We start from the raw sequence: 27721 nt of genomic DNA on the forward strand, positions 1-27721 counted from the left end.
TTTCAATTGTTCACTCAATTCACATATCTTTCCCATCTTTCATTACATGGCACAAATAACCTCATTTATTAAGTAGTTCTTGGCGCTTGGGCACATTTTACAATTCAAATCTATCCCTTTTTATTCGTTCAAATAACATCACCATTCATGTCGAACAATACCATCACATAATGCATCGCACACATAAGGGAAGGAGCTTGGAAAATCATAATTACGTTCTTAAATGGCATGATGACATGGTAAACATCAAGAACAATTAGGGAGCATGAATCTTTCAACCCAACACACTAAGGTAAACAATTCTAGTATGATCAAGTCGGAACTTACACCAATTATTTGGACACCAAGAGTTTGATTCTAAGAAGAAGAGAGTTAGCCATACATACCTCAATCGAGCTTCTTTGATTCTACAATTATCCGGAACTCTTAGCAACCTCAATCTATTTTTAGCAATATAAGAAGTTGAACCAAAATTAGGAAGATAAATATGGTTTTAGCTCATTTGAGCATATTATCAAATACTAGGTGTGCATCAATGTTTTAAGGCTCTTTTGTGGAAGATTCCATCATTTCCCAACCCACTCTCTACCATTATTAGCTCACAATTTTCTCACATACTACAAGGATACATGCATGCAAGGTAAGCTGTCCCATCCCCCTGAATTACCTCACTAAAGGCCCATTCTAGTTACATTTCGAAATTAAGAGTTTGGGTGATAGAATCTTACATCTTAGGAAGAAGACCTAGGTTCCTCTCTTGATAATCTTCAAGATTTAAGTGAGAATTGAAGAACAATTTGATGAAGATAACTTCTCCCTCTAGGACCCTGTCTCTCTCACTCTAGATATATTAGAAAATATGCTCAAAATGGTCCATGGGGTGTGTTTTAACGAAATAGGGTCGGGTTTAAAACACCAAAAATGAAGCTCCGGAACAGGATCTGCGATCGCATAACCAATATGCGGACCGCATATCGGTCGCATAATTGCAGACCAAAATGGCCAAACAATGGTCAGTATCTGCGGTTGCATAGTGGACCGCATAATTGCTCCCAAACTGACCCAAAAACTGCCTCACTCTGCGGCCATTATGTGGTCCGCAGAGTGATTCTTCGGTCGCATAATAGAACGCAAAAATGCGTAATTCTGCCAAATATTTTTCTTTACTTTACGATGCATTGTTCAACCCAAAAAGTCCGAACAACGACTCGCAAGCTCGCCACGAAGAATTTCTACTATAATAACGCAGGAATCTATCTTGGCACCACGAAACCACGAGTTTTTGATTTAAAATTTTTACGGGTCCTTAACAAGGAAAGAATTTAGTCGGTTGCTTCTTTGAGAGGGTGTTCATGTGCTAGTAGAGAGTTGGAGTTCGGTTATATTCGGGACCAGGTAAGAGCGGGTGACTGTCAACAATGGTCCTAGTGGGTTCAAGAATTAATGTGTAGAGCCTAAGGATTTCTAGTCCGTTGTATGGTTAAGAATTGAGTTTTTGTAGTGGATTATGAAAGGGGCTTAAAGTGTTCTATGTTATCATCGGGTTTGCGGTGCAGTATTAGAGAAAAAGGGAGAAACAACTTCAGGTTCGTAGAGGATCTTTCAGAATGGGTGTACAAGTTGGAAATGTCATTGTGCACATAAGGAGGGTATGAGATGGTTCATGGGCATTAAGGCGATGTTGTCTCGTTGGTTGGGTCACTCGGGATGAGTGTTGTTGAGTTTTGCTATGTTTTGAATGGAGCAACTATTATTTCTAAGCCAAGTCCAGAGTAAATTGGAAGAAGTGGAGTCAATTAGTAATGGTTTGAATCAGCATGATTGTGGCAATGATCAGTTTCTTTGGCGTGTTAGGTTATTCAGGTGGTTTGTAGTTATACGTGTGGGCTTGATAGGCACCGTAATTTGATTGATTTGGATGTATTTGATTATAATGGCATGTTATGTGTAGATGGATCCCGGAAGAGTTATGGTGGTTTAGACCATAACTTGAGGCTTATATTTTCCGCGGTTATGGGAATTCGGTTCCGTGTTGCCATCATTCCTCTAAAATGTGTTGAGTGAAAGGGCTCAAAATGATGAAGTGTTTATTCTATTGGTGGTTTAGGAGTTATGATAAAAATTTTGTACTCTCGCATAGCGGAATGATAGGTGCAGTGAGCGGCATGGGAATTGGAAGTTGAGTATCCAGGTTGCGGTTCGGTGTTGGTAAGAACGTCGTGAGCTCGGATGAGCAGGGAAAAATTCAGATGTTCAGAAATTTGTACGGTTAGAGGTGTGAATATGGAAACTTTGATACTTGGTGTGGAAGGTAGTGGGAGTATAACCCACGGAAAGATCGTATAAGTGTGACATGTTAGTCACTTTATTGTTAAGATTGAAACCATGTACGGAGGTAATGGTACTACCTCTAATGTGAGGGTTTATGCCTAGAAGGCGCTCTATTCCTTTGGTTGTGGACTGTGGGAATTTGTTCCTGATTGGGCGGCTGCTCGTGTGTGTCATGAATAAAGCCATTATGGATCCTTGAAAGGTTATTGGCCCAGTATGGGATGATCGGAATTGGCTTGGGTCCGTTAGTGGGTCTAATGTGAATGTTTGCTCTACATCAGGCGGGATGTGTTTATTCAGCATAGCATTGCTTCCGGAGGAGTCATTGGGCATTGGATGTTAATACTCTATTGTGCCATGTGGGTTGTGAGATGGCTTGATTATTCGCACATGTGTTGAGGTCCTTTGTAGCTTGATATGTTATATGAGCAGGATGGCTCTCGAGATGCAAGTCATTTATCACACCTTAGTTCTGCTTGAGTTTTGTAGCATATGGCGCTATCCGTCTCCCTAGGGTTGCATACTTGCACTTGGCATGCTTGTGGTCGGTATTCGGTATTTTGTAAGTGTGATGACCCAATATGTTATCTTTAATTTTAAACATTTATTTCTATATTCTGAGACCTCGTATATCACCCTTCAGCATCCCTTGACTTGCGGGCACAGTCTGTAAATTTTTTCAGAAAGTTTTTGTGTGAAAAATTGATTAAAATGTGAAATGGAGCTTCAAAACTCATATGAGTTGACTTTGTTTGACCGAACAGACCTAGATCAGTATTTTGACAGTTTCGGTAGGTTCGTATCGTGATTTGGGACTTGAGCGTATGCCCGAAATCGAATTCGGAGGTCCCTACCTCGAATTAACGCCATTTAACGGAAACTAGAAATCTAAAGGCTAAAGATTTCCAAAGTTTGACCGTGAATTTGACTTTATCGATATTGGACTCGGGTTGAGATTCTGAGAGTTGGAATAGCTCCGTTATGTCATTTATGACTTGTGCGCCAAATTTGAAATCATTTCGGATTCATTTAATACGCTTCGGCGCGGGTTTTGTAAACTGAAAAGTTTGAAACTCATAAGTTCGAATCGAGGTGTTAATTGTAATTTTGATGTTATTTGACGTGATTTGAGACCCCGAGTAAGTCCGTATTATGTTACGGGACTTGTTGGAATATTTGGTTGAGGTCCCGAGGGCCTCGGGTGAATTTCAGATGATTAACAAAATTTAATTTGGATATTCTAGAATGTTTTGACGTCATTTTTTCAAGAATAAGTGATATCTCATTAAACAAATGAGCTCCAAATTCAGTTTTGATTGAAGGATTAGATCCGTATTGAAATTTCGGAGCCATAGTAAAAAGAATTGTCGAATTCAGACATCGTATGAGAGAGTTATGCACATTTCCTTGTCAGAAAAGATTTCATGTCGCCGCCAGCGCCCAGGGTAGCGTGGGGCGCTAGCCTTGGCGGTGGGAATTGTTGGGGTTCTGGAAATTGCGCCACAGGTAGAGGCTCTATAAACGGGGGTTTTTGCCATTTTTGACAAAAATAGAGTTGGGGAGCTCGGGTAAGGCGATGTTTAAGCGATTTTTATGGAAAAACATTGGGGTAAGTATTCCTTATCCTATATTGATTATATTTCATAATTCCATACTCATTTATATCATGAATTCGTGAATTTATGGAAGAAAAATCAGGTTTTTATAAAATCTTCCAAAAATGTAAAATGAAGATTTGAAGGTCAATCCGATGTCGGAATTCGATAATGTTTGTATGGTTGAACACGTATCGGAATGGGTGTTCGGATTTCGTGAGTTTTTCCGAGATTCGAGACGTGGGTCCCACTGTTGATTTTTAAAATAAATTTCGAATTTGAATCTGAAAAATTAGTAAATTCATATGTAATTAATTCCTACGATTCATGTTGAGTATATTGAATTGTTTGTAACTAGATTTGAAACTTTCGGACACGAATTCACGAGGAAAAGGTCTATTGGAATCTTGAAATTGGTTGCGAAGCGAGGTAAGTGTCGTGGTTAACCTTGACTTGAGGGAATAGAACCCTTGAATTATTTGTTATGTGAAATTCATGTGAACGACGTATAGGCGAGGTGACGAGTGTCTATACGTTGTCAAATTAATTGTTTGCATAATTATTTGAAAAATCATAAATCTTTTTAAATTATGAATTAATTATTATATTAATTGTTTCTCTCATATTTCTTACTCAATATTATGCTTGGAATCCATGCTATAATTGCTACATGCTTATTTCATTTATGTGACTTAATTGCTACTTGACATTTAGCATACTAATTATTAAACTGCATATTTACTCCTTAATTTCCACAATTAATTGCTACTTGTCATCACTTATTTCTAAATAGATCATAATTATTGTATGCGTGTTGTCTTGTAATTTCATATTAATTGTTGCATTTATTGGAGTAATTTCTTTTATAAGAATTGGTAAATTATATTATTTGAGGAGCGAGTTGCACGCCGCAACAGAGATGAAAGTGAATATATTGGAGGAGCGGGTTGCACGTCGCAACAGAATTGATTGAAATGAATATATTGGAGGAGCGGGTTGCGCGCCGCAACAGAATTGATTGAAATGAATATATTGGAGGATCGGGTTGCGCGCCGCAATAGAATTGATTGAAAAGATATATTGAGGATCGGGTTGCACGCCGCAACAGTATTAAATGAAAATGAATATATTGTGGGATCGGGTTGCACGCCGCAACATAATTGAATATGAATTTATTGAGGGATCGGGTTGCACGCCGCAACGAAAACTGATTGAAATAATAATTGGTTATGACTGCTGAGTTGGCTTCAACTGTTGAAATGAGTTACCTGTTTTATTTCTATTATTGTTGTTATTATTATTATTGCGTACAGGTTAATGTAAGTGACCTGCCTTAGCCTCGTCACTACTTCGTCGAGGTTAGGCTCGGCACTTATTGAGTACATGGGATTGGTTGTACTCATACTACACTCTGCACTTCTTGGGCAGATACCAGAGTTGGTCCTAGCGGCGTATAATAGATTTGCTCGGATTCAGCTATTCGCAGGAGACTTGATGTATAGCTGCATGGCGTTCGCAGTTCTGAAGTCCCCTTCCACTTTATCGTAGTTGTGTATTTCTTTTCAGACAGCTTCATTTTCATTTACACCTTTATTTGTATTATTCTAGTAGCTCGTGCACTTATGACACCAGTTTTTGGATGATATTTAGACATCGCTATTATTATGGATTATTCACTCTATTTCAGACTTTATTTCCGTATTTGTTTCTTTGTTATTAATTAATTTAAAATTGTTTAAAATGGCTAATATTATTCTAATGTTGGCTTGTCTAGCAAATAAAATGTTAGGCGCCATCACGGTCTCAAAGGTGCGAATTTCGGGTCGTGAGAAGTTGGTATCAGAGAAATAAGTTACATAGGTCTCACGAGTCACGAGAAGCTTAGTAGAGTCTGAAGGATCGGTACGGAGACGTCTGTACTTATCTTCTTGAGGCTATGGAGTTTAGGAACAATTTCACTTATATTCTACTCTGTCATATGATTTTATTCTATCATTGTCGATTGAACTCTTCTATTATTGTCCTTTCGCAAATGGCGAGAACACGCACTGTGTCTACAGTCGGACAAGAGACAGAGCCCCCAATGACAGCTACAACTAGGGGTTGAGGCCGAGGCCGAGGTCGCGCCAGAGGTAGAGGTAGAGGCAGAGGCACAGATCAATCTAGAGCTCGAGAAGCAACACTTGTTGTAGAACCTCAGGTGGATTTTGAAGCGGAGGTTCCAGCTCAGAAGGAACCTATTGGACCAGTTCAAGTCCCGGAAGAATTCATAGCTACTCCAGTGCTTCAGGACGCTCTAGTTCATTTGGTGAGCCTTATGGAGGGTGTGGCCCAGAATGGTACATTTCTAGTGGCACCAGCCGTCTCACAAGCTGGGGGAGGAGCACAAACTCCGACTACTCCTACTCCGAGGTAGACAGCTCCCAGTATCAGGCTCTAGTGGCCCATCTAGTTAGGGTAGTTCAACTAGTTATTGTAGCACATGCCGGTGATAGGTCTGCTTTGTCTTCTGAGGCTTTGTTGAGGTTGGACAAGTTTACCAATCTCTTTCCAATCCATTTCCGTGGTACACCTTCTGAGGACCCACAGGATTTTCTTGACCGCTGTTATGAAGTATTGCAGAACATGGGGATAGTCGAAAGCAATGGGGTTGATTTTGTTGTGTTTCAGATGACTGGTTCCGCCAAGAGATGGTGGAAAGATTATGTATTTACTAGACCAGTTGGTTCACCTACACTTACCTGGGAGCAGTTCTCGCCGCTATTTCTGGAGAAGTTCCTTCCTATCATACTGAGGGAGAATTACCGCAAGCAGTTTGAGCGTCTCCAGCAAGGCAGTATGTCAATCACTCTGTATGAGACCCGTTTTGTGGATCTAGCCCGTCATGCTCTTCGTCCGGTTCCTACCGAGAGAGAGAGAGGGTGAGGACGTTCATTGATGGACTCGTTCAACCTATCAAGCTACAGATGGCCAAGAAGACCAGGAGTGAGATTTCTTTTCAGACGGCTGCTAATGTAGCCAGGCGGATTGAGATGGTTCTTTCACAGGAGAGCGGGCCAGTGTCTTGTAAGAGGCCCCATCATTCCAGTAATTTCATAAGTGCCCCATCTGGAGGTAGGAGTACTTATGGTAGGGGTCATCCTCCCAGACCATTTTATTCAGCACTTTAGACTTCTCACGGGGCTTCAGGTAGTCAAGGTCCTTATGTCCCTAGCGGTGGGCATAAAATCCGAAAAATTGAATTTCGAACCGAACCGAATTAATTTGGTATTTCGGTTTCGGTTTTTTTTGTATTTCGATTTATTTCGGTACAGAAATTTCAGTATTTTGGTAATTCAGTTCGGTATACGGTGTTGGGTTTTTGATATTTCGGTATACCGAAATACCGAAATAGTTTAGTGTAATGGAGAAAGGTTGTATTCATCTTTCTGTTGTGCTTTTGATGCTTTAGCAAATGAGTACTTTTTTTGTCGATCGCCAATATCACTACTGATCAAACAACACTTCTTAGCTTGCGATCTCAATTTTTTTTTTTATAATTCTCACCACCTCTTAGCAAGAAACTAGTCCACTTTCACCCCTACTTGTAGTTGGATTGGAGTTACTTGTGGCTCTCGCCACTAAAGAGTCACTGCCTTAAATATTTCTAATATGAACCTTAAAGGAATGGTTGCACCACAACTTGGAAATGAGATCTCTCATTTCTCATTTCCCTCGATATCAGAAACAATAGCTTCTATGGGAGTTTGAAAAAGCTACGACAACTTCTGAAATATAAATTGTAGTCCCACTGTAATCTACTTGGCTTTGGTATATGAGATCCAATAGTATTGCTTTTGATAGACTCCTAATGAAGTAATCCTGCGTTAAAAAGAACATAGTCATGTGTTAGTACAATGATTAATGGAGTGTGGGAGATAGTGAAGATTTGGTTTAAACCGAAACCGTACCAAAACCGTACCGAACCAAAATAAGAAATACTGAATCGTACCAAAATATTTTGGTACGGTATTTGGTATGCACAATTGATAAACCGAATATCGAAATACCGAACCAAAATTCTTAAATACCGAACCGAAATACCGAATGCCCACCCCTATATGTTCCGACCCTGGACAGCCAGCATTTAGTGCACATTCAGCTCCTATTAGTGTACCACCACTCCAAAGTCACTATGGCGGCTATCCGACCCGTTCGGATCAGCTTCAGCTTCAGCAACCACGACAACAGGAGAGGTGTTATGAGTGTGGGAATATTAGTCACATCAGGAGGTATTGCCCTAGGTTGTCGAGCAACATATCTCAGCAGGATTCTCATGCCATCATACCGGCACCGGTTGCTCCACCTCCCGCCTGGCTAGCTAGGGGCAGGGGTCAGACAGCTAGAGGTGGAGGTCAGGTTGTTAGAGGTGGAGGCCAGCCAGTTAGGGGCCGTCCTAGAGATACAGCTCCGAGTGGTAGGGTCCAGCCCCGATTTTATGCTTTTCCAGCTAGGCCTGAGGCCGAGTCATCAGATGCCGTGATCACATGTATTGTTCCAGTTTGTCATAGAGATGCTTTAGTTTTATTTGATCCAGGATCTACTTATTCCTATGTGTCCTCCTACTTTGCTTCATATTTGGTTGTTCCTCATGATTCTCTGAGTGCTTCTATGTGTGTGTCCACACCGGTGGGAGATTTTATTATTGTAAATCATGTCTAACGTTCGTGTGTGGTTACTTTCGGGAGTCTTGAGACTAGCATAGATCTTCTACTTCTTGATATGGTACATTTTGATGTCATCTTGGGTATGGATTGGCTGTCACCTTATCATGCTATATTGGATTGTCACGCCAAAACGGTGACCTTAGCCATGCCAGGGTTACCTTGAATAGAGTGGAAAGGGACCCTTGGCCATTCCACAAGTGAGGTTATCTCTTACGTGAAAGCTCGGCGTATGGTCGAGAAGGGGTATCTAGCTTATTTCGCTTATATTAGCGATCCTAGTCCGGATATTACTTCTATGGACTCAGTACCAGTTGTTCGTGAATTTCTAGAAGTATTTCCTACAGAGATATTGACTTCTGTATTGATTTGGCTCCGGACACTCAGCCCATTTCTATTCCATCATACTGTATGGCCCCGCCAGAGTTGAAAGAATTGAAGGAGCAGTTACAAGACTTGCATGATCAGGGATTTATTAGACCTAGTGTCTCACCATGCACCAGTGTTATTTGTAAAGAAGAAAGATGGTTCAATGCAGATGTGTATAGATTTTCGACAGTTAAACAAGGCTACTATCAAGAACAAGTATCTATTTCCAAGAATTGATGACTTATTCGATCAGCTTCAGGGTGCCAAGGTGTTTTCAAAGATCGATTTGAGGTATGGTTACCATCAGTTGAAGATTAGGGCATCCGATATTCCTAAGATAGCTTTTCAAACTCGATATGGGAATTACGAATTCCTAGTGATGTCATTTAGGCTGACAAATGCCCCAACAACGTTTATGGATTTGATGAACCGGGTATTGAAGCCCTATTTGGATTCGTTTGTGGTAGTATTCATTGATGATATCTTGATATTCTCCGACAGTCGAGAGGAGCATGAGCAACATCTTCAGACTGTGCTTTTGACTTTGAAGAATAATCAGTTATATGCCAAATTTTCAAAATGCGAATTTTGGTTAGACTCAGTTGCTTTTTTAGGGCATGTTGTATCGAAAAAAGGCATAAAAGTGGATCCTAAGAAGATTGAGGCAGTTCAGAATTGGCCTAGACCTACTTCAGCTACAGAGATCCGGAGTTTCCTGGGGTTAGCAGGTTACTACCACCGGTTCGTGGAGGGGTTTTTATCCATAACATCCCCAATGACCAAATTGACCCAGAAGGGTGCCCCATTCAGATGGTCAGACAAGTGTGAGTTGAGCTTTCAAAAGCTCAAGACTGCTTTGACTACGGCGTCAGTGTTGGTATTACTCACAGGTTGAGCATCTTATATGGTGTATTGTGATGCATCTCGCATTGGGCTTGGGGCAGTATTAATACAAGATGACAGAGTGATTGCATATGCGTTGCGATAGTTGAAAGTTCATGAGACAAATTACCTTGTTCATGACTTAGAATTGGCAGCCATTATTCATGCGCTGAAGATTTGGATACATTACCTTTACGGTGTCTCGTGTGAGGTATTTACAGATCATCATAGTCTACAGTATATGTTCAAACAAAAAGATCTCAATTTGAGGCAGATAAGATAGTTGGAGCTGTTGAAAGACTATAATATTACCATTTTGTATCACCCCGGAAAGGCCAATGTGGTGGCCGATGCTTTGAGTAGAAAAGATGTGAGTATGGGCAGCCTTGCGTATATTTCGATTGGTAAGAGGTCGTTAGTTGCATATGTGCAGACTTTGGCTAATCAGTTCATGAGGTTAGATGTTTCAGATTCTAGTCAGATCCTAGCTTGCACAGTCGCTCGGTCTTCCTTGTATGAGCGTATCAGAGAGAGACAATATGATGATCCTCATTTTCTTGTCCTTAAGGACACGGTGCGGCACGGTGGTGCCAAGCAGGTTGCCGTGGGAGATGATGGAGTTTTGCGGATGCAGGGTTGTATTTGTGTGCCTAATGTGGATGGACTTCGTGAATTAATTCTTGTAGAGGCCCACAGCTCCCGGTATTCTATTCATATGGGTGCCGCCAAAATGTATCAAGATTTGTGGCAACATTATTGGTGGAGGAGAATAAAGAAGGATATAGTTGCATATGTAGCTCGGTGTCTAAATTGTCATCAAGTCAAGTACGAGCATCAGAGACCTGGTAGTTTACTCCAGAAGTTAGAAATTCCTGAGTGGAAGTGGGAACGTATCACTATGGATTTTGTTATTGGACTCCCGCGGACTCAGAGGAAGTTCGATGCAGTATGGGTCATTGTGGACAGGTTGACTAAGTCAGCACATTGCATTCCAGTAGCAGTTACCTATTCTTCAGAGCGGTTAGTGGAGATTTACATCCGCGAGATTGTCCGCCTTCACGGTGTGACCGTGTCTATCATTTATGATCGAGGTATGCAGTTCACCTTACACTTCTGGAGGGATGTACAGTGTGAGTTGGGCATGCAGGTTGAGTTGAGTACAACATTTCATCCTCAGATGGATGGACAGTTCGAGCGCACTATTCAGATATTGGAAGATATGCTTTGCGCTTGTGTTATAGACTATGGAGTTTCTTGGGATCAGTTCTTGCCACTTGCGGAATTTGCCTATAATAACAGCTACCAGTCGAGCATTCAGATGGCTCCATATGAAGTATTATACGGGGCCAGTTGGCTAGTTTGAACCGGGAGAGGCTCAGCTGCTGGGTACTGATTTTGTACAGGATGCCTTGGATAAGGTCAAGATTATTCAAGATCGACTTCGCATAGCTCAGTCTAGGCAAAAGAGTTATGCTGACTGTAAAGTTCGTGACGTTGCATTCATGGCAGGAGAAAGAGTATTGCTCCATGTTTCACCTATGAAAGGTTTAATGAGATTCGGAAAGAAGGGCAAGTTGAGCCCTAGGTATATCGGGCCCTTTGAAATTCTTGAAAGGGTGGGTGAAGTAGCCTACAAGCTTACGCTACCACCTAGTTTATCAGTAGTTCAACCGGTGTTCCATGTATCCATGCTCTGAAAATGCCATGGTGATCCGTCCCATGTATTAGATTTTAGCTATGTCCAATTGGACAAAGATTTGACTTATGAGGAAGAGTCGGTAGCTATTCTAGCCCAACAGATCCGATAGTTGAGGTCTAGGAGTTATCCTTCAGTTTGGGTGCAATGGAGAGGTCAGTCGTTTGTGGAAGCTACTTGGGAGTCCGAGTCATACATGCGGAGTAGATATCCACACCTTTTCAACAGCTTAGGTAATTTTCTAATTTCGTTCGAGGACGAACGTTTGTTCGATGACCCAATATGTTATCTTTAATTTTAAAAATTCATTTCTATATTCTAAGACCTCGTATATCACCCTACAGTATCCCTCAACTTGCGGGCGTAGTCCATAAATTTTTCCGAAAAGTTTTTGCGTGAAAAGTTGATTAAAATGTGAAATGGAGCTTCAAAACTCATTTGAGTTGACTTCAGTCAACATTTTGTGCAAACGGACCCAGATCAGTATTTTGACAGTTCCGGTAGGTTCGTATCATGATTTGGGACTTGGGCGTATGCAGAAATCAAATTCGGAGGTCCCTTCCTCGAATTATCGCCATTTAACGGAAACTAGAAATCTAAAGGCTAAAGATTTCCAAAGTTTGACCGTGAATTTGACTTTATCGATATCGAACTCGAATTGAGATTCCAAGAGTTGGAATAGTTCCGTTATGTCATTTATAACTTGTGCGCCAAATTTGAAATTATTCCGGATTTATTTAATATGTTTCAGCGCGGGTTTTGTAAAGTGAAAAGTTTGAAACTCATAAGTTCGAATCGAGTTGTGAATTGTAATTTTAATGTTATTTGACGTGATTTGAGACCCAGAGTAAGTCTGTATTATGTTACGGTACTTGTTGGAATATTTGGTTGAGGTCCCGAGGGCCTCGGGTGAATTTCGGATGGTAAACAGAATTTAATTTGGATATTCTAGAATGTTTCGACGCCGTTTCTTCAAGAATAAGTGATATCTCATTAAGAAAATGAGCTCCAAATTTAAGTTTGATTGAATCATTAGATCCGTATTGAAATTTCGGAGCCATAGCAAAAAGAATTGTCGAATTTGGACATCGTATGAGATTTATGCCCATTTTCGTGTTAGGAAAGATTTCCTATCGCCGCCAGCGCCCAGGGTAGCGTGGGGTGCTAGCCTTGGCGCTGGGAATTGCTGGGGATCTGGAAACTGCGCCCCGCACTACATGTGGTGCTCGAAAATAGCAGAGGCTCTATAAACTGGGGGTTTTGCCATTTTTGACAAAAATAGAGTTGGGGAGCTCGGGTAAGGCGATTTTTGGGCGATTTTCACGGGAAAACATTGGGGTAAGTGTTCCTTATCCTATATTCATTATATTTCATGATTCCATACTCATTTACATCATGAATCCGTGAATTTATGGAAGAATAATCAGATTTTTATAAAATCTTCCAAAAATGTAAAATGAAGATTTGAAGGTCAATCCGATGTCAGAATTTGATAATTTTTGTATGGATGAACTCGTATCGGAATGGGTGTTCGGATTTTGTGAGCTTTTCCAGGATTTGAGACATGGGTCCCACTCTGGATTTTTAAAATGAATTTTGAATTTTAATCCAGAAAATTAGTAAATTCATATGGAATTAATTCCTACGATTCGTGTTGAATATATTGAATTGTTTGTGACTAGATTTGAAGCTTTCAGACACGAATTCACAAGGCAAAGGTTTATTGAAATCCTGAAATTAGTTGCGAAGCGAGGTAAGTGTCATGGTTAACCTTGACTTGAGGGATAGAACCCTTGAATTATTTGTTATGTGAAATTCAAGTGAATGACGTATAGGCGAGGTGACGAGTGTCTATACGTCGTCAAATTAATTTTTTGCATAATTATTTGAAAAATCATAAATTATTTTAAATCATGAATTAATTATTATATTAATTATTTCTCTCATATTCCTTGCTCAATATTATGCCTTGAATCCATGCTATAATTGCTACATATTTATTTGATTTATGTGACTTAATTGCTACTTGACATTTACCATTCTAATTATTAAATTGCATATTTTCTCCTTAATTTCCACAATTAGTTGCTACTTATCATGTCACGACCCAAAATCCATTAAAGGTCGTGATGGCGCCGGACACCGCCGTCGGGCAAGCCAAAAATAATTATTTAATTTGGTTCTCATTTTAATATTTTTGAAATCATATTTCCTTCGCTTAAATAGTAAAAGATGAAATTTTACAGAGTAAATAATAATATTTTTAACAATTTCAGTACAAGACAACACATTATCACCCCAAAACCCGATGTCACAAGTGCATGAGCATCAGCTAAGAATGTAAAATAAAATACAGCATCTGTCCGGAATACAAATTTGGACATGAGAAATATAAATACTTTGAAGGAGACTCTGCCGGCTGCGGGTCGTAATATGGAATGCAGCTCACGTTAGTCCCCGCATGCATACATGCCTCTGCTCTCATAAAGCCACTAGTCACATATGTACCTGCACAAAAATGTGCAGCAAGTATAGTACGAGTACGTAAATCCACGTGTACCCAGTAGGTATCTAGCCTAACCCCGAAAAAGTAGTGACAAGGGGTCGACATCGACACTCACTAGTGGTCCAATAATATCAAGTACAGTAAGGAGGTGAGCAAATACGAGGCAAATTAAATAAATGAAATAAACAAGTATAAATATGTGGTACAATTATCCTCCTTACAATAAACTCAAGCTCTTAGTTAGAAAATTCCTCCTCAACCGGAGCATATATATGTATATACTAGATCTCACCAAGCAGGTTGTTATAATTCGAATCAAGGGAAAATTTATAGATACCCTGGCTTCTTGCCAAATATTAAGCATGATTCCATGAGGATATGATATAGGAAATGCAGAGGCGTACAAACTGATCCAACATAAATATTTAAATTGTGTACTGCTGAGGGTCGAACGACATGAACCATAGATGTATCTATTAAACTGTCGAGGCGAAAGGCCCGCTCCCATGAGAGTGTGGTACATAAATCCTGCCGAGGTGAACGGCCCGATCCCATAAGAGTGAAATACATAATCCTACCGAGGCGAACGGCTCGATCCCATAATAATAAGAAGCTTTGACGGGTCCTTGACTCCACTCACGAATAAACATGTGAGTTGTAATTTCTTTAACAAAAACCTTTCAATGAAACATATATGTATATATCCCAGAAACATGCCGTAAGAGGAGTAACATTATTCGATGACTAATCATGAACTCGTGAAGTCTCTACAAAAGCAATTCTAGTCTCAAGTAGTAATGTAAAACAGAGGAATTAAATAGGCGGGAGACTGCTCAAATAGTACAGCTATAGCATGATGTGAACCTAAGTCTACCCGGACAATAACATGAATCTAACTACGTACGGACTCTCGTCACCTCGTGCGTACGTAGTCCCCGCAACAAGTTGCACACATTAAATACATCTCCTAGGGGTAGTTTTCCCCCTCACAGAGTTAGGCAGGAGACTTACCTCGTCTCAAAGCTTACTTTCCGGTCCAAAATTGAGCTTTAAATCCTCAACTCGGCGCCAAACGATCGAAGCTAGCCAAATAAGATGCAACCCAATCAAAATATACTCTAATACTCATAATTAATCAATTTATAACAATTTCCAACTCCGCTCGAAAAATTGATAAAGCAACCCTTGGTCACACGTGCCCGGATTCCGAAAATTTTCGAAGATAAACATTAACCACAACATTACGAACTCAAAGATATGATTCATTCTCAATTCCATGCCCAAATTCGTGGTCAAAATCCAAAAATACCAATTTCTAGGTTTTTCTTCAAAATCCCAAATTTCTACAAATTTTCATGCTTGAATCCATATAACAATCATGTATTTAACTCACAATGTGAAGAAATCACTTACCCCATTATAGTTGATGAAGATGGCACTCCAAAAGTGCTCCAAAATCGGCTCCCATGGATGAAATGAAGTGAAATTGAGCCAAACCCTCGTTTTAAAGAAACACACTTCCCAACCCGACCTTTGCACTTGCGGTCAAATAGCCGCTTCTGCGGCTCCGCACCTGCAGAAATTCCATCACAGATGCGGCTCCAGCTCGGCCCAACAGTCCCCGCATCTGCGCGTCCGCTTCTACGGTCACCAAGTGCTTATGTGCTCGCGCACCTGCGCATTTATGCCTGCTTCTGCGGTCCAAGACTTTTGGCCAGCCTCCGCTTCTGCGACCCTCATGGCCGATTCTGCGGCTCCGCACCTGCGGCCCTAACCTCGCAGGTGCGGTTATACCAGAAGACAGCAGCCTTAGCATTTTCCCCAAACACAAATCGATCCGTCAACCGCCCGAAATCCACCCGAGGCCAGTCGAGCCTTTAAATCACATCAAACAACGCCTTAAAACATGAATCACCCTCCAATTCAAACTTAACGAACTTTGAAACTTCAACTTCTTCAATCGATGTCGAAACCTATCGAATCCCGTCCGATTGACCTCAAATTTTGCAAATAAGTCATGATGGACATTACGGACCTACTCTAACTTCTGGAATCAGAATCCGCCCCCGATATCAAAAAGTCCACTCCCGATCACACTTTTCAAAAACCTTCAAATTTTCATTTTTCGCCAAAAGACCCCGAAACGACCTACGGACCTCCAAATCCACTTCCGGACATGCTCCTAAGTCCAGAATCACCATACGAAGCTATTTCTAGGCTCGGAATCCGAATCAGACATCGATAACATTGAAATGCTCTTCAACCCAAATTTATAAAATCTTTCAAAAATGCCAACTTTCCACAATAGGCGCTAAAACGCTCCCGGGTCATCCAAAACCCGATCTGAACATACGCCCAAGGCCAAAATCATCATACGAACCTGTTGGAACCTTCGAATACTGATTCCGATGTCGTTTAATCAAAAATCATACCTTAGTAAATTCTTCCAACTTAAAATTTCCGAAATGAGAATTTTCTTTCTAAATCAACTCCGAATTTTCCCGAAATTAAATTCCGACCATATGTATAAGTCATAATACCTGAAGTGAAGCTACTCAAGGCCTCAAACCACCGAACAATGCACTAGGGCTCAGAATGACCGGTCGGGTCGTTACATATCATCACTTATTTCTAAATAAATCATAATTATTGTATGCTTGTTACCTTATAATTTCATATTAATTGTTGCATTTATTGGAGTAATTTCTTTTATAAGAATTGGTAAATTATATTATTTGAGGAGCGGGTTGCATGCCGCAACAAAGATGAAAGTGAATATATTGGAGGAGCGGATTGCACGCCGCAACAGAATTGATTGAATTGAATATATTGGAGGAGCGGGTTGCGCACCGCAACAAAATTGATTGAAATAAATATATTGGAGAGCGGGTTGCACGCCGCGAATAGAATTGATTAAAAAGATATATTGAGGATCGGGTTACACGCTACAACGGGATTAAAAGAAAATGAATATATTGTGGGATCGGGTTGCACGCCGTAACAGAATTGAATATGAATTTATTGTCGGATCGGGTTGCACGCCGCAACGGAAACTGATTGAAAGAATAATTGGTTATGACTGCAGAGTTGGCTTCAACTATTCAAATGAGTTACCTGTTTTATTTCTATTATTGTTGTTATTATTATTATTGCTTACAAGTTAATGTAAGTGACCTGTCTTAGCCTCGTCACTACTTCGTTGAGGTTAGGATCGGCACTTACTGGGTACATGGGGTCGGTTATACTCATACTACACTCTGCACTTCTTGTACAGATACCAGCGTTGGTCCTAGCGGCGTACAGTAGATTTGCTCGGATTCAGCCATTCGCATGAGACTTGAGGTATAGATGCATGGCGTTCGTAGTTATGAAGTCCCCTTCCACTTTATCGTAGCTGTGTATTTCTTTTCAGACAGCTTCATTTTTATTAAGACCTTTATTTATATTATTCTAGTAGCTCGTGCACTTGTGACACCTGTTCTGGGATGGTATTTAGCCATCGCTATTATTATGGATTATTCACTCTATTTCAGAACTTATTTTCGCATTTGTTTCTTTGTTATTAATTAATTTAAAATTGTTTTAAAATGGCTAATATTATTCTAACGTTGGCTTGCCTAGCAAGTAAAATGTTAGGTGTCATCACGGTCCTGAAGGTGGGAATTTCGGGTTGTGACAGTAAGTATAAGCATTTTGGCTTGATGTGTATTTCCTTATATATTGTTATGTGTGGATCGGGTGGCACGCCGCCATGGGTATGTTGTTTGGATCGGGTTTCATGCCGCAACAGTATCATGTGTGGATCGGCTTGCATGTCTCAACAGTGAGATATTGAGTACGGTTCCCTATAACTATTCTCGTGTATGTTGTTTCTCATTCTCTGAGAAGTGTTCATAGCATCTTTTCGGAAGTTGGAATTTGGTTCTAAGGCTTATTGACTAAATAAAAAGGAGGATCTTTAGTCTCGCTCGAGCTAACATATTCACCTAGGTTGTGGTGGCACGGGTAGGTGCACGAGGTGTTGAGCAGTGATTTTGAGGTAACTCCGGAGCAGTTCTTAGTACATTCGAGGAACAACGTATGTTTAAGTGGGGCAGAATGTAACGACCCGACCGGTCGTTTTGAGCTCTAACACGTCGTTCGGCGGTTTGAGACCTTGATTAGCTTCACTTCATGTTTTATGACTTGTACGCATAGTCGAAATCAAATTTTGGGAAGTTCGGAGTTGATTCGGATGGAAAATTTTAATTTTGGAAGCTTTAAGTTAGAAGAGTTTACTAAGGTTTGTTTTTTGAGTGAACGACCTCAGAATCGGGATTTGAAGGTTCCAATAGGTTCGTATGATGATTTCAGTCTTGGGCGTATGTTCGGCTTGAGTATCGGGTGGTCCGGAAATATTTCAGCGCTTATTGTGGAAAGCTGATATTTTTGCAAGTTTAAGAATTTCTTATGTTTGGTTTGGGATGGACTTTGGTGTTATCGATGTCCGTTCAGGATTTTGAGCCTTGGAATAGGTTCGCATCGTGATTTGTGAAATGTACGCAAAATTTGGTGTCATTCCGGGATGTTTAAGTATAATTCAGGCGCACTAGGTAAAGTTTGGATGTTTGAAATTTTTAAGGAAGGTTTCGATCGTCGATCCGTATTTTTGTATGTTGTTTGGCATGATTTGTGGCTTCGACTAGGTCCGTGTCATGTTATGGGATGCGTTGGTATGTTTGGATGGGGTCCCAGGGGCCTCGAGTTTTATTCGGATTGAAATCGGAGTGAGAATTTGGCCTTATGCAATTTCTGGTGGCAGCACATCAGGTGTAACCGCATCTGCGAGGTTTTGGCCGCAGGTGTGGAACCACAGAAGCGGCCAAGAAAGTCGAAGAAGCGGTTCTAGGCGAGCTGGGTAGTGGTCGCAGGTGCGAGACTCTTTATGCATCTGCGATGGCGCAGATGCGGCTTCCTGGAGCGCAAAAGCGAGGGAAATTGTTGCACATGCGATGTCCCAGGAGCGGGACCTTGTCCGCAGGTGCGAAGTGGCCACCTCCAGTGCTTCCCGCAGAAGCGGATTTATTTCCGCAGAAGCGGCCATTGGCCTCGCATATGCGAAGATCGCCTGGGGATAATGTATATGTTAGCCAAGTCGGGTTTTGTCTCATTTTGCCTCTTCCCTCTCATTGGAGCCGGCCTTGGGGCGATTTTGGAGTGCTATTTTTTCATCCTTCATGAGGTAAGTGATTCCTACAGTTGTGAGTTAAATATATGATATACATGTGGATTTAAACATGAAAAATTGTAGTAATTGCGGGATTTTTAAAGAAACCTAGAAATTGGTAATTTAAGATTTTGACCACGGTTTTGGAAAATGAATTAGGAATAAATTATATATTTGAGTTCGTAATGTTATGGGTAATGTTTGTCTTCGAAAATTTTTGAAATCCGGGAACGCGGGCTCACTTTATTAACTTTTCGAGTGGAGTTGGAAATTGTTATGAATTGATTAATTATGGGTAATAGAGTATATATTTATGGATTTGTATATTGTTTGACTAGTTTTGGAGAGACGGGCATTGGTTTGAGGTTTTTGAGTGGTATTGCAACCGGTTATGGAACTTCGGAGCGAGGTAAGTCTCATGTCTAATTATGTGAGGGGGAAACTACCCCTAGGTGATATATTTGATATGTGCTACTTGTTGCGGGGGCTACATATGCACGAGGTGACGAGAGTCCGTACGTAGCTAGATTCATGTTATGTCTGGGTAGACTTAGGTTCCCTCCATGCTATAACTGTATTATATGAGTTGTCCCTTGCCTATTAAATTCCTCTATTTTACGTTAGACTTGCTATTGTAGAGATTTAACGAGCATCATGATTAGTCGCGGAATAATTGCTCCCCTCTTAGGAATTTCTACCGCGCTATGTGTGTTTATCGAAAGGTTTTCCTTAAAATTTACAACTCAAACCTTTATTCGTGAGTGGAGTCAAGGACCCGTTAAAGCTTCTTGTTCTAATGGGATCAGGTCGTTCGCCTCGCCATGATTATGTACCACACTCTCATGGGAGCGGGTGGTTCACCTCGGTAGTGTAATAGATGTATCTATGGTTCGTGCCGTTCGACCCTCGGCAGTGCATACATTATGATGGGATCGGGTCGTACGCTTCGACATTTCTATAAAATACTCTTATGGAATCGTGCATAATATTTGACCAGAAGCCCGTGTATCTGTGAGTTTTTTCTGATTTGAATTGTAGCGACCTATCTGGTGAGGTCCATTATATATATATATATATATATATATATATATATATATATATATATATATATATATATATATATACTCCGGTTGTGGAGGTAACTGCCAATTGAGAGCTTGAGTTTATTGTTGAGAGGAGGGTTGTACCATGTAATTATACTTGTTTAGTTCGTTTATTTACTCTGCCTCACGTTTATTTACTTCCTACTATATTTGATTTATTGGACCACTAGTAAGTGTCGATGTCGACCCTCTCGTCACTACTTCTCTGGGGTTAGGCTAGATACTTTATGGGTACGCATTGATTTACCTATTCATACTACACTTGCTGCACTTATTGTGCAGGTATGTATATGTTTTTGGTGGTCATATGGGTGTAGAGGCACGGCTATTGCGGGGACTTTACGGTGAGCTGCACTTCTTGTTACGACCCGCAACATACAGAGTCTCCATCAGTTAATTAATTCTATTTTATACTATTTAATTAATGGAAATTATTATTTCAAAAGTAATAAAAGTGAGTAATTAAGTTGATCAATCACCGTTGGCTTGCTTGACGGCGGCGTTAAGCACTATCAGGACCTATAGTGGATTTTGGGTCGTGACAAGTTGGCTTCGTACGACCTTGATACACTACCAGTTCAACTAATCAGAGACTCCACATAGGTAAAAGAAATAGATCGAGAATTTGTGAATTTTGAAGTTGTAAATATATTATATAAAAAAAAAGATAATATTCACTCATATTTGACTAAAATAATAAGCATACATCAACAAACAAATATTCCTTCCAGCAATAAGTATTATTATAGGAATCGCATTAAGAATATTTGACTAAAACAATAAGCATAAATTTCTTACTTATGCTCTCATCTGTGTTGCAATTGTCTATATATATATATATATATATATATCCTTTTATAAAATTATCTCCGATACAATTATATTTTTGGATGACAATAAATAAAGCATATAATAAAATAAACTACACGGTCAAACAATCCTAATGTTAGATTGTATTTTCCGCAACATGTTTTCTCCCATGAACAACTATATGTTGCACTTTCAAAGGGTACATTAATTTCATAAATAAGGGTTTATTGAGTATGACAAAACAACTGAAGTGGCCAAAAAAAAATAACATACACCAAGAAACATTTGTCTATAAAGATCTGATCCAACAACATAACATATTATTATTTATAAATATCTATAATTATAAATACTATATAACGAACTTACCTAATGTCTTCGTATTTGCATTATGTAAGTTACTTTAAATTTAACTATTGCATAATGTAGTAATATTTACTTTTCTATTTAAATGAATGTTGCATTTACCTCGATATCAATGTTTACTATACATAATTCATTTTTATTTTATATTCTTATTTACCCGTAAAATAGTACAGTTGAATTTATAACGTGATTTATAAACATGTGAATTAACTTGATCCAAAAATTATGAAATAAACGAGAATGAAATCAAGAATATAAAAATAACTTAAAGAAATACAAGCATGCTGGTATGACGAGCTTCTCCAGAAGCAGTACTATGAACAATATTAAGAACAAATGAAAGCAAGTAATTTTATAATTTGAGAGCAGAATATAACCTTTATGTATAGGATATTTTTCGTGTCCTAAAATGGATACTTATTCTCCAATTTATACCTATGTTTAGGGAGACAAGATCCTCAAATCAAGCTATTCTTGAATGAGAATAAAACCGTCATTCATGTCTTTAGAATTCACCCAACACCGATTACATGCTTGCAACCGGTATCAACTATTTGCTGACTCACATCCTGCTTATCTTCAATCTCCATGTGTCACCTTTTTCCTTAGCAGGAAAGTTTCTGAATAGTTTCTGAAGCTTGAAAGGACGCACGTCGATTCGCATTTAATGACCCGGACACGTGTTACCTCACAATTTGGCAAACATTTTCGCCAGTTTTTGAGGTGATCATGACCACGATTTTGTCGTTTATAAACTTCTTCATTACTCATAATTTTTACTCTCTACCTTTACAACTCATTCTTCTTCTTCTCTGATTTACCTAAGAACCCTACTTGCAAAATTCAATCTTCTTCAGTAAAATCTTTTTTCACAAATTCTTTATCATCATGTCTTCTAACACTGTTGTACTCAGAAACTCTAGCCTTATCTTTGGTGGAGGCCCAAATAAGAACAAAATAAAAGAGGTTGATGTTGACTCTTAACCTCTTACTGTGAACTCTATCATACCTCTTCAACTTAATACCAAATATGATCTTCAAGAATAAAAGGATCTTGTTAACCCCAAAAGTGATAGGCGCTGGTCTGTTCGTAGATACCCTTTTTTCATTCGTCTTTCCAGCATCCCTGTTGTGAAGGAAGACTATGAATGGAACAATATTGAAACCATTTCCCCTGATGAAATAGAAAGGGTCGCCTTCTCCAAACCAGGGTTCATGTATGTTTATACATACCCTTTTACTTTGGGAGTAGGTAAAGGAATCGATCCAAAAACTTTTGAATTCTGCCTCCGGTACCAAATCTGTTTGGCCAAGATAGGCACATTAGTATGGCATACGGTGGCTTTGCCAATTGTGTTATGAGACCGGAAAAACCCTACCTCTTGCACAGATGATGAACCTCGACTCCACAAAGATCTTCCGTAGGGGTGTGCTAAATATTAACAAACGTGGTCATCATGCCTTTCTTACCAGTGTTGACAACGATGATCGTGGATGGATGGAACAATTTGTTATCGTTGCTATTAGGGACATCCTCCCAACCACAACACATGCTTTTCCCGATTCATGGAATTTTTTCTATAAGTCTTCGGATATTTTTTTCTTTTCATGTTCAGAAAGACCTTCCTTTATTACTAACTTTATATTTTTCTTATTTCAGCTACTCATTGGGAACTACCACGGGTTCAAGATCTGGCCCAGTGAGTACAGAAAATTCTGGATATTACTACACCAGAATCCCGAAGGTGGAAAACAATATCCCCCTAATATGGGTGGAAAGCTAAAAACCACGGTAAACAAAAATTCTTCATCCCTTCTTTCAGTCTTTCAAAATAACTTAGAAACAACTTGTTAATTATCTTTTTGAACCACACAGGACTTCCAAAGTCATTCGTTGTTTTCCCTGACATCAAGGCTCTCGATGACCCGGTGAAAGCTGAACGGGTATTGCAAAATACCCTTAACCGGAGGAGAGCTCGTCATACTATTCTCACCTCTAGTGAAGGTGCTTCCTCCCGGAGTCCCCAGTCCCCAAAAAAAAAAAGAAACCAAAGAGGAAATGTACCTCCTCGACTGGGACTCGGGAGAAGATAGTGAAAGAAATACCAACCGGACCGACCACAGTAGTCCTTGATAATGAAGAAACCGATGATGAAGCTTTTTTCCTTCAAAGGAGAAAAAGACCTTCATCAGCTCAACCAGATGTTCAGCTGGGAGAGCTTCGAACACCACAATCGGGGGAAGTCCAGAGACTCTTTACGAAAATGGATAATGGATTTGGTTGAAAATGTCGATTCCAGTTTCCCGGCTCCTATCGACACCTCCAGTCAAAGGAGTTCACTCCCTGATCTTCCTCCACCACCGACTTATGAACCTGTCGCAACCATAACTCCATCTACACCAGTTGCTTCTTCTCCATCGTCCCCAAATGAACAAACAATAAATGTTCCTTTCCCACGGTCATCTGATCATGGAAATATAGGGAACATTTTCCCGGCACCCACTCAAAACCTTAACAGCAAACAAAATATCACCCTCACGATTTTAAATGAGTGCCACATAATAACCAAGCTAGTGGAGCTTGCCTATTACTTGAAACTGCTGGCTATTGAACAGTGCGTTGGGGAGTTGAAGAAAAATTTTGGAAATACAAGGCGTTTCTGCGGTCGCATAACTGATATGCAGAGCGCATATCCGCCGCAAACCCAAGCAGAAATTTGGGCAAACTTTTTGGACCATTATGCGGTCCATTATGCGACCGCATAATTATTTTGTGATCCCAGCACAAAAAAAAATTCTGGAGGAACGTTCTGCGATGCATTATGCGACCGCATAATAGGTATGCGGACCGCAGAATGGTCGCAAAGTGAGGCAGGGGTGCCCAGTTTCGGAGGGCCATTATGCGATCTATTTTGTAGACCGCGTAAGCGTTATGCGGTCGCATATGTGACTGCAGATCTGCATAGGGGCTTCATTTTTTTCTAATTTTGGACCCGACCCTATTTTGATATATTGAGGCAAAGGGTCACTTTTGAAGCAAAAATCTGATATTCCTAGAAAGAGGGATTACCATAGAGTGAAAAGGTTAATTCCTAAGCTTATTGATCATTAACTCTTGCTCCAAGTTGAAGAATTCACAAGAAATTTCACTAGGTCTTCATCCTAGAGGTACGGTTCTACTCCCTAGTCCTCAATTTCATGATTTTACTGAAAATAGGTAATAAGCCAAACAATTCTTAGGTGTGGGAGTTGTTTATTTTACATGCATGTACCATCATGGGTAGTGGGAAGACTGTTGAGCTCATTTGGGTAAACTTTGGGTAGTGGGACCTTGAAACCTTAATGCACATCTAGTGTTTGATAAAATGCTCAAGTAAGATAGAACTATGAACTCCTTCCTAATTTGTGTTTAATTTTGACATATACCTAAATAGATCAAAGTTGCTAGGATTCCGGAACTGTGTAGTGAATTAAGGAAAGCTCAAAGCGAGGTATGTTGGCTAAACCCTTCTCTTAGAATTGAACCCCACAATATCCTTGTAAGTCCCATGATGCTCGTTATAAATTGATTATTCCAAATAAGCCTTGTGTCAAACTAAATATACGTTCAATATGTATTCCAAAGATTCTTGTTATGTTGAGTCACTGTTGAGAATGTGGTTTATGTGTGGCCTGTGTGTTATTACGTTATGATTTAAAAGCGTAATTCTAATAAAAGCTATCATGTCAATTGTGTAATAAATCACATGTGCCTAAGACCCAAAATTGCTCAAATATGTGTTTAAAGTCTTAATTAGAAAGGCCTTGTTGTTGATTATCCAAGATGATATTTAAATGTCAAAGAAGAGAACATGAAATATGATGTGCGGACATCATGCCAAGAATGATATTGTGTCATGGAAATTGGTGCCAATGAAGAATGATATGCAAATATTATGAAATGAGTGGTAAATCCTTTTAATAATAAATGCCTTGGGAGTATCATTTAGCCACTGAGGAAGGGCAGGTCGGAACAACCTAACCCAGAAACTTCACGTGCTGGTGTAGGAGTGATTGAGGGGTAAATCCCCGTGCTAATGTGATAATATTGTTTCCCCTTATATGGGATGAGATTGGTGTGTTGAGATATTTTCCCTTAAATGGGATGAGATTATTGCTAACGAGATGTGACGTGATGTGGACCCACACGACATTGTGGTGAGACGGCTTAGCCGATCGGGCTAAGATCGGATGCCATGTCGCGCACATGGTGGTATTGTGAGTGTATGTCTCGGGGTGAGACGGCTTAGCCGGTCAGGCTGAGATCGTACTCCGTGTTAAAACACAGTGGTGTATCGTTGCTAAGATCTCCCAGCTTAAATTACTGAAACTTACTGGAAATTTACCTTTCCCCTAACTTGACACCTTGATACTGTTTAAGTCTCTTATTGATTTCATGTTTTATTCTCCGTTTACTATTAGTCGTTCTATTGAGAGGGTTTTTAGTTTTACATGCTAGTACTATTCCATATGTACTAATGTCCCTTTTGACGGGGGCGCTACATCTTTAATGGATGCAAGTGGTTTCATAGCAGGTGGTATTGATCAGTGATAACAGCACACCCTCTCCTCAGCTAACTTGGTGGGCCCCACTTTATTTCAGGGTCCTATATCTCTTATCCTTTGTACATAGCGTTTTGAGGTATAGTCGGGGCCTTGTTGCCGGCACTGTCATAGCACTTTTTTGTTCCTGTTAGAGGCTCCGTAGACATAGTGTGGGTTGTATCTGTTATTGGAAAGGTTAAACTAAAAATGTTGTAATCGTATCATTTGTTCCACTTTAACTATGATTGTACAATGTACTGTTTTGGAGACTTATTAATGACGTAACTAATGGAAATGAACTGGTGTTATTCACATGACCTCTTACTGTCTAATTAATGAAATTTCTTCTTCTTTTTATTCATGGGTGAGTTGGTTAGAAGGTATTGTAAAGGCTTGCTTGACCGGGGCATCTCGGTTGAGCATCGATCGCGCTCTCCGAGGTCGGGGCGTGACAAACTTAGTATCAGAGCCTAAGGTTTTAAAGTTTCCTAGGATGTATCGGAGCCGTGTCTAGTAGAGTTCTTCTTATTGGTGTGTTGTCGACCACATCTATAATTAGGAGGCTACTTGGGCATTTAGGAATAATACCCTTCTTTGATGTTCTAGATCGTGGGATAAAGCTGATTGTAAGATTGTTCCTCCTTTAACTCGTGCATTACTTTAATTTTCAGTATATAATATGGTGAATAGGAAGAAAGCAAGAACTAGTCAAGGAGCCATGCCACCCTAGGAGTGGAAGTTGATCCTTTACTTAATGATGCGGGTGAGCACCCGAGGGGTGAGAACATTCCTCCGACTACTACACTGCCTGATTCCACTACACCTGATCAAACCGCACCAGTTCCTGCACCTACTAAGGGTGCAATGATCCCTCCAACTGATATTCCAGTTCCATCTCTAGCCCCAGATTCTGGTCCCGGTGTATATGATGGGGATCTTAGGGTAGCCATACAAATGTTGGCTCAGATAGTGGCTTCCCAGGCCCAGATATCAAATGTTGCACCCACTTATTCTAGATGGCCAGGGGATTCTGCTAGTTCCAGGGTGAACAGATTTCTCCAGTTAGACCCTCCAGTGTTCACAGGTACTGATCCTGAGGAGGACCACAAGGATTTTATTGACGAGATGCACAAGACTCTCCGTGTTATGCGTGCTACTGAGACAGAGGGAGCAGAGTTGGCCTCCTACCGCCTGAAAGGGGTGGCCTATTCTTGGTTTGAGATGTGGGAGGACTCCCCTCCGGCGAGGTGGAGTGAGTTTGCCGATGCTTTCATTGATCATTTCCTACCTGCCAAGACTAAGGCAGCCCATGCTGCGGAGTTTGAGATCCTGAAACAAGGCAGCATGAGTCTGTGGGAGTATCATATGAGATTCGCGCGCCTGTCCAAATATGTTATCTACATGTTGCCCACTATGGAGACTAGAGTGTGCCGGTTTGTGTAGGGCCTTAGCCCCTTGGTTACTAATAAGGCCACTACAGCCTCCTTCAATTCTGATGTGAACTATGGTAAGATGGTGGCATTTGCTCAAGCCACAGAGACCCGCAAATTGAAGAATAGAATGGAGCGTA

The sequence above is a fragment of the Nicotiana tomentosiformis genome, chromosome 6, assembly GCF_000390325.3.
Source record: "Nicotiana tomentosiformis chromosome 6, ASM39032v3, whole genome shotgun sequence".
NCBI classification, from domain to species: domain Eukaryota; kingdom Viridiplantae; phylum Streptophyta; class Magnoliopsida; order Solanales; family Solanaceae; genus Nicotiana; species Nicotiana tomentosiformis.